Source organism: Zalophus californianus, chromosome 10 (genome assembly GCF_009762305.2).
Source record: "Zalophus californianus isolate mZalCal1 chromosome 10, mZalCal1.pri.v2, whole genome shotgun sequence".
Taxonomy (NCBI): Eukaryota; Metazoa; Chordata; class Mammalia; order Carnivora; family Otariidae; genus Zalophus; species Zalophus californianus.
The window spans coordinates 87,770,148-87,785,000 of record NC_045604.1 but is presented as its reverse complement, the minus strand read 5'-3'; the positions used below and the strand labels follow the sequence as shown (position 1 = coordinate 87,785,000).

At 41.0% G+C, this 14,853-nt stretch overlaps 1 protein-coding gene across 1 annotated transcript in view; it reads right to left on the bottom strand.

Annotated features, from left to right (window-relative positions):
* Positions 1 to 13,360, bottom strand: part of ACSM3 (acyl-CoA synthetase medium chain family member 3) — a 48,004-nt gene extending 34,644 nt beyond the window's left edge. Inside the window, exon 1 of the mRNA XM_027612158.1 lies at positions 13,329 to 13,360. The gene's annotated coding sequence lies outside the window, so the exon portion shown is untranslated. The remainder of the gene's footprint in view (positions 1 to 13,328) is intronic.
* Between the last annotated feature and the right edge of the window lie 1,493 nt (positions 13,361 to 14,853).

Sequence of the window (14,853 nt, the reverse complement as noted above, 5' to 3'; positions counted from 1 at the left end):
GCTTTGTAATAGAGCTGGAAGTCCGGAATTGTGATGCCGCCAGCTTTGCTTTTCTTGTCCAACATTCCTCTGGCTATTCGGGGTCTTTTCTGATTCTATACAAATTTTAGGATTATTTGTTCCACTTCTTTGAAAAAAGTGGATGGTATTTGATGGGGATTGCATTGAATGTGTAGATTGCTCTAGGTAGCATTGACATCTTCACAATGTTTGTTCTTCCAATCCATGAGCATGGAACGTTTTTCCATTTCTTTGTGTCTTCTTCAGTTTCTTTCATGAATATTTTATAGTTTTCTGAGTACAGATACTTTGCCTCTTCGGTTAGATTCATTCCTAGGTATCTTATGGTTTTGGGTGCAATTGTAAATAGGATCGACTCCTTGATTTGTCTCTCTTCTGTCTTGTTGTTGGTGTATAGGAATGCCACTGATTTCTGTGCATTGATTTTATATCCTGCCACTTTAATGAATTCCTGTATGAGTTCTAGCAGTTTTGGGGTGGAGTCTTTTGGGTTTTCCACATACAGTATCATATCATCTGCAAAGAGCGAGAGTTTGACTTCCTCTTTGCCGATTTGGATGCCTTTGATTTCTTTTTGTTGTCTGATTGCTGTGGCTAGGACTTCTAATACTATGTTGAATAGCAGTGGTGAGAGTGGGCATCCCTGCCGTGTTCCTGACCTTAGGGGGAAAGCTCTCAGTTTTTCCCCATTGAGAATGATATCTGCTGTCGGTTTTTCATAGATGGCTTTTATGATATTGAGGTATGTACCCTCCATCCGTATACTCTGAAGAGTTTTGATCAAGAAAGGATGCTGTACTTTGTCAAATGCTTTTTCTGCATCTATTGAGAGGATCATATGATTCTTGTTCTTTCTTTTGTTAATGTATTGTATCACATTGATTGATTTGTGGTTGTTGAACCAAACTTGCAGCCCAGGGATAAATCCCACTTGGTCCTGGTGAATAATCTTTTTAATGTACTGTTGGATCCTATTGGCTACTATTTTGGTGAGAATTTTTGCATCCATGTTCATCAAGGATATTGGTCTGTAATTCTTCTTTTTTGATGGGGTCTTTGTCTGGTTTTGGGATCAAGGTAATGGTGGCTTCATAAAATGAGTTTGGAAGTTTTCTTTCCATTTCTAATTTTTGGAACAGTTTCAGGAGAATAGGTATTAATTCTTCTTTAAATGTTTGGTTGAATTCGTCTGGGAAGCCATCTGACCCTCGGCTTTTGTTTCTTGGGAGATTTTTGATGACTGCTTCAATTTCCTTAGTGGTTATAGGTCTGTTCAGGTTTTCTATTTCTTCCTGGTTCAATTTTGGTAGTTGATACATGTCTAGGAATGCATCCATTTCTTCCAGGTTATCTAATTTGCTGGCATAGAGTTGCTCATAATATGTTCTTATAATTGTTTGTATTTCTTTGGTGTTGGTTGTGATCTCTCCTCTTTCATTCATGACTTTGTTGATTTGGGTCATTTCTCTTTTCTTTTTGATCGGTCTGGCCAGGGGTTTATCAATCTTGTTAATTCTTTCAAAGTACCAGCTCCTAATTTCGTTGATCTCTTCTACTGTTCTTTTGGGTTCTATTTCTTTGATTTCTGCTCTGATCTTTATCATTTCTCTTCCCCTGCTGGGTTTAGGCTTTATTTGCTGTTTTTTCTCTAGCTCCTTTGGGTGTAGGTTTAGGTTGTGTATTTGAGACCTTTCTTGTTTCTTGAGAAAGGCTTGTATTGCTATATACTTTCCTCTTAGGACTGCCTTTGCTGTATCCCAAAGATTTTGAACAGTTGTGTTTTCATTTTCATTGGTTTCCATGAATTTTTTTAATTCTTCTTTAATTTCCTGGTTGACCCATTCATTCCTTAGTAGGATGCTCTTTAGCCTCCATGTATTTGAGTTCTTTCCGGGTTTCCTCTTGTGATTGAGTTCTAGTTTCAAAGCATTGTCATCTGAAAATATTCAGGGAATAATCCCAATCTTTTGTTACTGGTTGAGACCTGATTTGTGACCTAGGATGTGATCTCTTCTGGAGAATGTTCAATGGGCAGTAGAGAAGAATGTGTATTCCGTTGCTTTGGGATGGAATGTTCTGAATATGTCTGTGCAGTCCATTTGGTCCAGTGTGTCATTTAAAGTCTTTATTTCCTTGTTGATCTTTTGCTTAGATGATCTGTCCATTTCAGTGAGGGGGGTGTTAAAGTCCCCCATTATTATTGTATTGTTGTCGATGTGTTTCTTTGCTTTTGTTATTAATTGCCTTATATAATTGGCTGCTCCCATGTTAGGGGCATAGATATTTACAATTGTTAGATCTTCTTGTTGGATAGACCCTTTAAGTAGGATATAGTGTCCTTCCTCATCTCTTATTACAGTCTTTGTTTTAAAATCTAATTTGTCTGATAGAAGGATTGCCACCCCAGCTTTCTTTTGGTGTCCATTAACATGGTAAATGGTTTTCCACCCCCTCACTTTCAATCTGGGGGTGTCTTTGGGTCTAAAATGAGTCTCTTGCAGAGAACGTATTGATGGGTCTTGTTTTTTAATCCAATCTGATAGCCTGTGTCTTTTGATCGGGGCATTTAGCCCATTTACATTCAGGGTAACTATTGAAAGATAGGAATTTAGTGCCATTGTATTGCCTATAAGGTGACTGTTACTGTATATTTTCTGTGTTCCTTTCTGATCTGTGCTGCTTTTAGTCTCTCTCTTTGCTTAGAGGACCCCTTTCAATATTTCTTGGAGGGCTGGTTTCGTGTTTGCAAATTCCTTTAGTTTTTGTTTGTCCTGGAAGCTTTTTATCTCTCCTTCTATTTTCAATGACAGCCTAGCTGGATATAGTATTCTTGGCTGCATATTTTTCTCGTTTAGTGCTCTGAAAATATCATGCCAGTCCTTTCTGGCCTGCCAGGTCTCTGTGGATAGGTCTGTTGCCAATCTAAGGTTTGTACCATTATAGGTTACATATCTCTTCTCCCGAGCTGCTTTCAAGATTTTCTCTTTGTCTCTGAGACTCATAAGTTTTAGTATTAGATGTCGGGATGTTGACCTATTTTTATTGATTTTGAGATGGGTTCTCTGTGCCTCCTGGATTTTGATGCCTGTTTCCTTCCTCACATTAGGGAAGTTCTCTGCTATAATTTGCTCCAATATACCTTCTGCCCCTCTCTCTCTTTCTTCTTCTTCTTTTGGGATCCCAATTATTCTAATGTTGTTTTGTCTTATGCTATCGCTTTTATCTCGAATTCTGCCCTCGTGATCTAGTAGTTGTTTATCTCTTTTTCTCAGCTTCTGTATTTTCCAGCATTTGGTCCTCTATATCGCTAATTCTCTCTTCTGGCTCATTTATCCTAGCAGTTAGTGCCCCCATTTTTGACTGCACCTCATTAATAGCCTTTTTGATTTCGACTTGGTTAGATTTTAAGCCTTTTATTTCTCCAGAAAGGGTTTCTCTTTCTGGAGGAACCAGGGGAAAAGAAAGGGAAAGAAAGAAAAAAGAAAGAGAGAAAAAGATAAAGATAAAAACAAACAAAAACAGAACAAAACAAAAAAACAGAATATGATCAAATATGATCAGGCTGTTGCAAAAATCAGTGCCACACAGTAGATTTTGGGTGTATTTTGGTCTGTTAGAAGAAAGTGCCTCCTGAAATTTTAAAAAAAGGAAGACTTATATATGTACAAAATATGGGTTGATATGATGAAGGGATGGAACGTAACTGTAAAGATGAAAATTATAAAAAATTTTAAAAAGGAATTGATAAGAAGGTGTTTGAAAAATGAAAGAAGAGGTTTAAAAAAATAAAGAAAGAAAGAAAAAATGGGGGAGAGAATGTGATCAGGCATTAGACTAGAACAAAGCCATACACTGGAGATTTAGGGTGTATATATATATTTTTTAAAGATTTTATTTATTTATTCATGAAAGACAGAGAGAGAGAGAGAGAGAGGCGGAGGGAGAAGAAGGCTCCCAAGGAGCAGGGAGCCCGATGCGGGACTCGATCCCAGGACCCTGGGACCATGACCTGAGCCGAAGGCAGACGCTCAACCATCTGAGCCACCCAGGCACCCTAGGGTATATTTTGGTCTGTTAGAAGAAACTGTATCTCAAAATTTTAAAGAGAGAACAACTTATATATATATGCCAAAAATAAGGGTAACTACTATGAAAGGATAGAATATGACTCTAAAAATGAAAAATAAAAAATTTTTTTTAAAAAAGGGATAATATGTTGGTTGAAAAAGGGAAAAAGAAAAATTCAAAAAATAAAACTGTTAAAAAAAATTAACTTTGAAAGACTAAAGAATCATCGTAAAAAAGCCATCAATTCTATGTGCAGTATTCCCCTAGTGCTGGAGTTCTCCCGTTCTCATTGATCGGTAAACTTGGTCTTGGCTGGCTGTTCGTGCTGATCTTCTGGGGGAGGGGCCTGTTGCTATGGTTTCGAAATGTCTTTGCCAGAGGCGGAATTGCCCTGCCCTTGCCGGTCTGGCTAAGTAATCTGCTCAGGTTTGCTCGTGGGAGCTTTTGTTCCCTGCAAGCTTTCCGTACAGCTTTGGAGGACAAGAGTTATATGACGGCCCCCAATCTCCGCCTGGGAGGAGCCGAGAACTCAGGGCTCCGCTCCTCAGTGCACCCCCAGAGAAAAGCAGTCAGTCACTCCCGGCTCCCCGGTCTCTGGCCGCACTCCGTGCTCATCTAGCCTGTGACCAAGCATTTCTATCTCTGGCATCCAACCCCGTGTGGAGTCTCCAAACCCAGCAGATCCCTGCGGTGCACTCCCGTGCCACTCCTCTCGGGGGAGGAAGGGGAGTCTCCCCGGATCTGCCGCTTGTTGGGTCCCTGCTGGAGGAGCAGTGGCCCCACTGTCACCGATCACAGTTTATGGCAACCCTGAGCCGAGAGCCCACGCCTCGTCTCTGTCTCTGCAGCCGGCTCCTCTGATACCCAGGAGCTCTGCCGCACTCGGGCACCCCTGGTCTTTCTGTGACCCCGAGGGTCCTGAGACCACTCTGTCCCGCAAGGGTTCCACCCCCCCCCCCCCCCCCCCCCCCCGCTTAGCCACTGGAGCAACGTCCCTCACTGGAGCTGACTTCTTAAAAGTTCCGATTTTGTGCCCGCGGCTCTATCACTTGCCAGAATTGGCTGACGGAGGCTCCCTCCCCCGCCGTCTATCCTCCCGAATATCTCCTCGGATTCAGTTCTCTGCATGTCCTACCTTCCAGAAAGTGGTCGCTTTTCTGTTCAGAGAGTTGTTGCTACTCTCCCCTTCGATCTCCTGTTGAGTTCATAGGTGTTCAGAATGTTTTGATCCCTATTCAGCAGAATTCCTGAGACCAGACGAAATCCAGGTCTCCTACTCCTCTGCAATCTTGCTCCGCCCCTCCTGCATTAATTAATTTTATCATGTGATTTTTATTTATAGCCTATCAATAAGGTGGATTATACTGTTTGATTTTTTTTGAAGATTGTATTTATTTGAGAGAGAGAGAGTGCATGAGCTGTTGAAAGGGGCAGAGGGAGAGGGAAAAGCCGACTCCTCACTGAGCAGGGAGCCTGACAAAAACGTGGGGCTCAATCCTAGGATTCTGGAATCATGACCTGTGTTGAAGGCAGATTCTTAACCAACTGAGCCACCCACGTGCCCCTACACTGATTGATTTTTTTTTTAAGATTTTATTTATTCATTTGACAGAGAGCACAAGTAGGCAGAGTGACAGGCAGAGAGAGAGGGAGAAGCAGGTCTCCCACTGAGTGGGGAGCCTGATGCGGGGCTTGATCCCAGGCCCCTGGGATCATGACCTGAGCCGAAGGCAAACACTTAACCGACTGAGCCACCCAGGCACCCCAAGATTGATTTTTAATCACTGAACCAGACTTCCTTCCCTGAAATAAACCCCTATTGGTTCTGGTGTGTGTATATATATATATATATATATTTATATATATTGATGACTTTTGTAGTTTATATCTCTTGTCAAATTTGAGAAATTTTCAGTCATTATTTCTTTTTCAGACCTGTCCTCTCTTCATCTCTCCCTCTCCCCTTTTGGGATTCTGATGACATAATATTAGATCTTCTGTGATAGCCCCACAGGTCTCTGAGGTTCTGTTCTTTTTATTCCTTTTTTTCTTTTTTTGGGGGGGTAGCATTTTTTTTGTTGTTATTTTTTGTTTTGTTTTGTTCTGTTTTGTTTTCCGTTCAGTCTGGTTTCTCTCTATTGTTAATATTGGGTATTTTCTACTGTTCTGTCTTCCACTTCACTGATTATTTTCTTCTCTTCCTCCCATTCTGCTGTTGAGTCCATCCAATCAGCTTTTTATTTCTCTTATCATATTTTCTAATTGTATGTTTTAGTTTTAAAATTTCCATTTGGTTCTTTTTGGTATTGTCTATTCCTTTGCTGAAGCTTTGATGTTTTGAGTATATGAATCTGTAATTGCTTGTTGAAGCATTTTTATCATTGCTGCTTTAAAACGTTTGTGAGATACTTCTAACATCTTTGTCATCTTGGTGTTGGCATCTATTGATTATCTTTTTTTTATTCAGTTTGAGATCTCCCTGGTTCTTGGTATGGTGAGTGATTTTCATTTGAAACCTCGATATTTTTATATTATGTAATCAGATTCTCAATCTCATTTAAACCTTCCATTTTAGCTTCCTTTTTTTCCACACTGTTCTGGCAGGGGAAGTGAGAGGGCACCACCTCATTAATGCCAGATGAATATAGAAGTCCAGATTCTCCACTAAGTCTCCAATGAAACTGGGTTTGGGAGGAATTCCTTTTTAGTGCTGGTTGGGATGGGAGTTCCAGCTCCTCATGGGGTTTCTACTGACACTAGCTTTCTCCCTACTTGGCATTCTCTGATACTATCCCAGTGGAGGGTATTGCGACACCTTATTACAGGCTCATGAGAGTAGAAGTCTAGGCTTCCCACTCTACCTTTGTTGGGATAGATAAAGATGAGTGGAGCCATGATTTTTTTCTGTGGTATTTGGCTAGAGAGAGCGTTGATGTTTAAAAGTTTTTTTGTCTTGCTGGGCTGCTTCTTTCTTGGTCCTTTGGTGAAAGACAGCAGGCTTTTTCTGGGGCTTTTATTGTTGGTACCATTGGTGTTTCCGGGTTTTTGGCTTTTTCAACTCCAAGTCTAGGATATATGAGACCAGAAAGAAAACCCAGGGAACTGACCTCTGTGTCATTCCTTAGGTCCCAAAGTCTATAACCAGTCTGCCTTCTTCTCTATACCTTCCAGAGTCTTCTTATGTTTGTTTTATATGTAATGTCCAGGGCTTTTAGTTGTACTTAGCAGGAGAAGAGATAGGTCTGTCTACTCCATCTTCCCAGAGTAGAAGTCATCCCATCTCATTTTTTAAAAATATTTTATTTATTTATTTGAGAGAGAGAGCACACGAGCAAGAGAGAGCACACATGCACACAAGTGGGGGAGGGGCAGAGGGAGAGAGAATCTTTAGCAGATTCCCTGCTGAGCAGTGAGCCCACAATGCAGGGCTTGATCCCAGGACCCTGAGATGATGACCTAAGCCAAAGGCAGATACTTAACCAACTTTGTGATGTTAGAACAGCATTGATAGCATTTTTAAACAAGAACACTGCTAAAAAGAAAATCACAGGCAAAGTGAAAAACTGTGAACATAAATACAAAATCAAAAGTAAGTTATTAACAAACTGAAATCAGCAATGTACAAAAACCAAACATCCATTATGACCAGTTTGAGTTTATCCTAAGAAAAGGTAGGAGGGGCACCTGGATGGCTCAGTCAGTTAAGTGGGGGACTCATTGCCCCCAAAAGTAAATACAAATAGAAGGAAATTTCTGTAATGTGATAAATAATGGATGTCAACAACTTAATTTGATATTGAAACATTAGAAATATTTCATGGTGAAATGTTAAAGGCATTTCATTCAATCAGGAATAAGGCTATATAGTCACTATGCCTAACTAATATTATACCGAAGGTCTCTGTCAGCCCATTCCAGGCCAACTAGAATGCAAGTACTTTAACTGTTTGCTCGTTACTAAATTTCAAATAGGTAGAACAGGGCCCAACACATAACAGGTATTCAGTAAATATTTGTTAAATGAGTGAGTGAAGAAGCCATATCTATGAAAATGATATACTTAAAAAAAAGACCAGGAAAACAATGAAGATTAAGTGTTTTTATATGTAAGTAATTCATGTTAATTTTAAAATTCTAGCAACAGAAAAATACAAAGAGGATGGTAAAAAACCATTTCAAATCTCACCACGAAGAAAACAACTGTTAGTAACTCTGGGCTTACATCATTTTACATATTACACTAGGCATATTTACAGATGGAAGGTAGGTAGATAAACTGATAAAAAATGGATCTGGGATATGCATAATATTTTAAGTAAAATGATACTGAACTTTAACCCACAGAAAAACAATTGAAGTGAAACTGAAGAATAGTCAAATACCAGGTAGGTATTTATTTTTTATTTTTATTTTAAGTAGGCTCCATGGCCAGTGTGGAGCCCAGTGTGGGGCTTGCAATCATGACCCTGAGATCAAGACCTGAGCTGAGATCAAGAGTCAGATGCTTAACCGACTGAGCCACCCAGGCACCCCCCAGGTAGGTGTTTCTTAACTAGACATGTCATTAGTTCCTAAAAGATCCCACCAAAGTTAAGTGATTGGAGTAATTTTTAAAACTACATTTTTCTAATTAAACTGTATCAATATATATCTACTTTAAGAAATTAATCAATTGATACGTTCTGTTTCTCTTATCTCCCTTCCCCTAGCCCCTTGATTTTTGTTATATTATTGTCAGGTTTGGAGACCGGTGCATTCTCTTCTGTAACCATAACTTCCTCAATTATCAAGCATTAGTTTATGTCACTGATTCCCAACTGGGGGCAGTTGTGCCCTAGGGGGATGTAGGGCAATGTCTGGAGACATTTTGGGTTGTCACACCTGGGGGGGAATGCTATTGGCATTTTAGTGGGTGGAGACTAGGAGTGCTGTTAAATATCTTACAATGCACAAGACAGCCTCTACAACAAAGAATTAATTATCCAGCCCCAAACCTAAGGGCTATGGCTAAGAAACCCTGATATAATGTCTAAGTGGGATTCAATGCTCACCAATAGTCCTCTTCACATAGCTTCTCTTTCCTTGTATTCTTTACTGTTTTTCTTTATTAGCTGAATTTAACATCTAGTAGATTTTTTTTTCTTCACAAGGGCTTATAATAACTGTGTTCCCTTGCTTAGTTGATAATGCCTGTCTACTGACTTATTCTCTATAGAGAATAACTTGGCTGGGTTTGAGTTTCTTATGTTAAATTTTCTTTCCCTGAGAAGATTGTGGACCTTGTTCCACTGTTATTTGGCATTAAATATTACTTTGGGTAAGCCCAAGGTCAACCAAGTTCTTTTCTCCTGGATGTGTCTGTTGCATAATAAAAAACTTGACTGGCCTTTGTCCTTGGTTCCTGTCACTGGAGACTCTAAATCCTTAGAATTCCTGTGAAAAAGAGTGCCTTTGTTATTCATGAAACCCCTTAAATGACACCCGAGTTTATGCTAGCAAGGTGACTCAGGAGAAAGGGTCTGGCCACCAGAAAGGTCAACCATGTGATTACAGGGTTGGAGCTTTGAAGCTTAGCCCCATGTCTGGGGAGAGAAGGGGGACTGGAGATTGACTGCAGTCACTTGGCTAATGATTCTCTGATAAAAACTCAGTGAAGCTTCCTGTTTGGTGAACCCATCAGATGTGCTGGGAGGGTGATATGCCCTGATTCCACAGGGAGGGGGCATGGAAGCTCTACATTTGGGACCCTCCCAGACTTTGCTGTTTGTTTCTCTTCATTTGGCTGGTCCTGATAAAATTGTAATCCTAAATATAGCTCTTCTTTGAGTTCTAGTGGCTTAAGGAACATGAGGGAGTTGTGGGATCCCCTGATTTTGTAGCCAGTGGCCAGAGGTTTGGGTGGCCTGGGGACCCCTGTACTTGCAGTTAATATCTGAAGTAAGGGAAGTCTTGCCGGGACTGTGCCTTTAAACCTATGGGATCTGATGCTAATGCCAGTTCATGTCAGAACTGAATTCAAACGTAGTATTATAGAGCCTCACTTACTCTGCCTGGGTGCTTATGTAATTTTTTCTTTATTCATAAATTAACTTCAGCCAGAGATGTTTTGATGTTGTTAGTCCTATATCAGGTCTTACCTGGAACAAAATGTGTTCTATTATTCTGCAGATTCTTTGTCTTTAGTGCTAGTTTATGGTCATTCTCAATTATTGGTCATTCTCCATCATTCTTTTTGGTAATGTTACTGATCCTTGGGCACTCCTTGGGCACTCCAAGCAGTACAAATTGACTGGGGCCAAATGGGAATTTCCAGGCAAGGCTCTTATTGGGGCTTATGCTTGAGCACAAGGGAGACACCACAAAGGAGAGGGTCTTCCATGCTGGCTCTCAGAACAAAGGCCGGGAAAGTTTTTAAAGAAGCTAAGGCAGGAAAGGAGTGACTTCCAAGAGATGAGGGAGCAGAAGGTAAGCTGAGGACAAAGCACAAGCTAACACCCCACAACCCCCACTCCCAGGTGGTATCTATGTGACATTCCCCAGGCACTCCTGGATGCCCTAAAGCTAAGGGAAGGAAAAACAAATGGTTAACTAATAAGAGATTACAGTCCTGCAAGACAAGAGTCTCCTCAGTTTATAAATGTCTCAGTAATTTACAAGAAAAAAGCATTCTTATCAATAACCTAACTTCCAGAAGGAAAAGTAGATAAAATTAAATGTCCTTAGGACCCGGAGTCCATTGACAAATACTTGAGGCGGGCAGAGCACAATGTTCCTCCAGGAAGCTCCAATTGTCTTAATGTTAATGCCTTGCTAGAAGGAAAAACAACCTTGGGTTGACAATAACAAGGCCTCCGGTCTTCTGTTGAGTCTTCTTTAGCAGATGAAAACCCTTCTCAAGCTTCCCTTACCTTTGCTTCCCCCAACCCCAAAGTATATATAATCAATTGCTCCTCACAACCCCAGTGCAGCTCTTTCTGCCCACAGGTCCTGTCCTCGTGCTTTAATAAAACCACCTTTTGGGGCGCCTGGGTGGCTCAGTAGGTTAAGCGTCTGCCTTCGGCTCAGGTCATGATCCCAGGGTCCTGGGATCAAGCTCCACGTGGGATCCCTGCTCAGTGGGGAGCCTGCTTCCCCTTCTCCCTCTCCTTTTGCCCTCCACTTATGCTTGCTCTCTCTAGTGCGTGCTCTATCAAACAAATAAATAAAATCTTAAAAAATAAATAAATAAAACCACCTTTTGCACAAAAGACATCTCAAGAACTCTTTCTTGGCTGTTGGCTCCAGACCTCACCTACATTCCCAACTACATAAGCATGTAGGGGTGGGGAGAGATACAGGAAGTTGGGCACACCTGGCACAGGGGACAGAACATGCTTCTTCGTGCATCGTGTGTCTCATTAGCATGTTGAATCTCCACCCTGCTCATTTTTTAGTACTATAATGAGGGGGAAGGTCAGTGAAAGGTCAGCGCTGAGGTCCACCTTGCAGACTGGTTTGATTTGATCTTTGCCAGTCTTTGTAGTCAAGTCCCTCTTTGGTAAGCATCCTGCTTTCACATTCCTGCAAGAGTAGAGTTCTAGCAGGGATTGCTGGATTTTGTGGTGAGGATTGAGAGGACCTGAGTCCAGTCCCTGCTCTGTCTCGGTAACTTCAGCCCTCGTGTGAACAATCCATTTAATACCCTGGTCTTTCATTCCCTTGAGATCCTGTCTCCTAATGACCTCGATCCTACAGAGCTTCCACCTCCCATTCTTGTGACTGTACCCTATACCTTCTTCTTTTTTTAAAGATTTTATTTATTTGGCAGAGAGAGAGAGAGAGAGAGCACAAGCAGGGGGAGCAGCAGGCAGAGGGAGAGGGAGAAGCAGACTCTCCACTGAACAAGGAGCCCAAAACAGGGCTCGATCCCAGGATCGAGACTTGGGATCATGACTTAAGCCGTACCCTATACCTTCTTATTACCACCAATAGTACTACTTCCAAAATGTTTCAACATCCTCCCCCACTTTTTAGGAATTAGTTAATTCCTCCTGTCTTGCCAGTTTGTTTGCCTTTACTATTTTTATCATGGTAATTCCTCGACCCCACTAAAATCTTTAGTCCATTGACTTTGAACACTGTCTTCTTCATGCCCTCACTTACTCTTGCCCATCTTGGATTCTAGGTAGTACTCAGCTTCTTTGCACTGCTCTCCCTCCCCATACTCATTTGGCAAAACCCAGCTCTGCAAAACTCCAGATTGCTATCTCCCTATACTGAGACTGCCCATGAGCAGCTTAACATGGTTCTGGAGAAATAGTTCTGCAGAAACATCGTTCTGCACTTAGGATGTTGATGGTACTTGCTAATAGTCTTAAAAATCCAAGCAGGCCCTCCTCACTGCTTGATAACCCCATTACATATCTATAGCTGGAGATAACCATTTCACACCTTCTGTTTCTGTAACCTTCACCTCTCCTCTCCCCCTTATTTCACTGAGATTGATAAGTAGCCAGAAGAGAATGTCCTCAACCCCATAGCACCTCATCAACCTATACTCCTACAACTCTGCCCATAACCCTCTGCGTTCCTTCCTGTGACAATGAATATTGTCAAGTTCCTACCTTGGGCCACTCTCTCCACTGAGTCCTTGACATCATGTGCTCTCCCCTACTCAAGAACATCACTCCCTCAGTTACCTCTCTCCTGTACTATCCATTTCTTCCTTTTGTTTGAACTAGGAATTGTAGTAAGAGACAGTCAGCCACAAACACATAGTAATATCTCCTTTATTACAGTATCTTGTCCTCTTCCAACTCTTCATTCCTCTTCTTTTTATGGCAAAATTTCTGAAAATAGTTATCCAACTTACAGTCTTTACTTCTTTATTCTCTGTCTCTTTCTCCATCATTGTGGAAAAATTTCAACCATATATATTAATAGCTAGAATAGTATAACGAATCCCTATGTATCCATCACTCTGCTCCAACGATTGTCAACACATGGCCAATTTTGTTTCATTTATACCCCCACCCACCCCTCCCTCTCCTTGCATTACTTGGAAACAAATCTAAAAATCGTATCATTTAATTCATTTTACTAATTCAAACCTGTGGCTTAATTTAACCTTTCTGTCCCTGTACTTTCTGTAAACTGATATATCTAGAGGCCAGATCAGTTTTTAGCAAAAAGATTGCATAAATAGTATTGTGTAATTACTATTGCATGACATCTGGGGAACATAATGTCTAGTGGCTCACCTTTTGTGATGTTAAGGTATCAGCCTGATCCATCCATTACAAGGTTCCATCAGCTTTTCACCTAATGCAGCTTTGGGCAATCATTTTCTATATCCATTATTTCATGGAGATCCCTATTTTCTCTGGAATGGAATCAGGTTTTCTTCTCTAGTACTCGACTGAAGTGTAATCCTCTTCAAAAATAAAAACATTTTCAAAAACTCTTCTACAGGAAAAAGGGCAGAGTATTATAGAACTGTCTCAACTATTTTGTCAACTACTTACAGACAGAAGAATTTTAATTCTATTTCATATACATTTTGTAAGGAGGGAGCAAGAGGCATTTAATGGGGTCCTGGCAAGAAAACAGAAGCCTGGCCACTGGTCCAGGATTTCCCTCTGAGTCTAAAAGAAAATAACAGAACTGGGCTTTCTAATCAGGTCTTCTTACTTCAAAACCCATATTCTCTTTACTTTGTTGTGAGCTGTCTTATTAATTTATCTGAAGGACAGTGTTCATCATCTCTATGGACAATGAGACTCTAACAAGAAGAGTAAGGACATCCTGAACAAACTCTAGATTCCCAGTGTATTGTTCAAAGGGTGGCTAGGTTATGTTGTAGAAACAAACTAACCCAAAGCTCAGAGGCTGAAGTCTAATGCAAAAGTTCTGGGTTGATGGGCTTTCATGGCTAGCTTGCCTCCTAAGTGCCCTGTGCCGGATCCTCGGAAATCAGCCAGCTGACAAACAGCACAGTTAAGAGCCAGAGCAAAGAGCTGAGAGAGACAGTTGTGGAGGATCTCATATGAATTTAGGCCTAGAAGCATGCATCACTTCTGCTCACATTTCAGTGGCTCCATCTTCACTTGCAGGGAGGTGAGAAATTAGCCTAGCTGCGGACCCAGGAGGAAGAGAAATACTTCAGTGAGCATCCACATCAAGAAAGCAACAGTTTATTTTTTAAATTTTTTTAAAAGATTTTATTTATTTGACAGAGAGAGAAACAGTGAGAGAAGGAACACAAGCAGGGGGAGTGGGAGACGGAGAAGCAGGCTTCCTGCTGAGCAGGGAGCCTGATGTGGGGCTCGATCCCAGGACCCTGGGATCATGACCTGAGCCGAAGGCAGGCACTTAATGACTGAGCCACCCAGGCGCCCCGCAACAGTTTATTTTAATACAAAAATAACACATTCACATGGATAAAAATAAAAGATATAGCATGATATAAGATAGAGAATAAAGTAGTTGCCAAATGTGTTGCAAAACAAGGGTTGTGTGTAGGGAAGTGGGTGGAATATATATGTAACTAGTCTTTCAAATAAGTCTTAAATCAAAACTTTATTTTTTCTCCCAATTTCTGTTTTCCTCCTGCTGTATCCAATATCCCTTTTCTATCTCTTAGTGACTTCTTGGGATGATCCCACAATTCACAATCACTTTTAGTTATAAGTTTGTCCACTTAAAAATTTTAATCACAAGCTCAATGCACATTGCACCTGTTCCCTTCTTCCCAACATAGGCTTGCTCTGTGCTTCTGGGGACCAG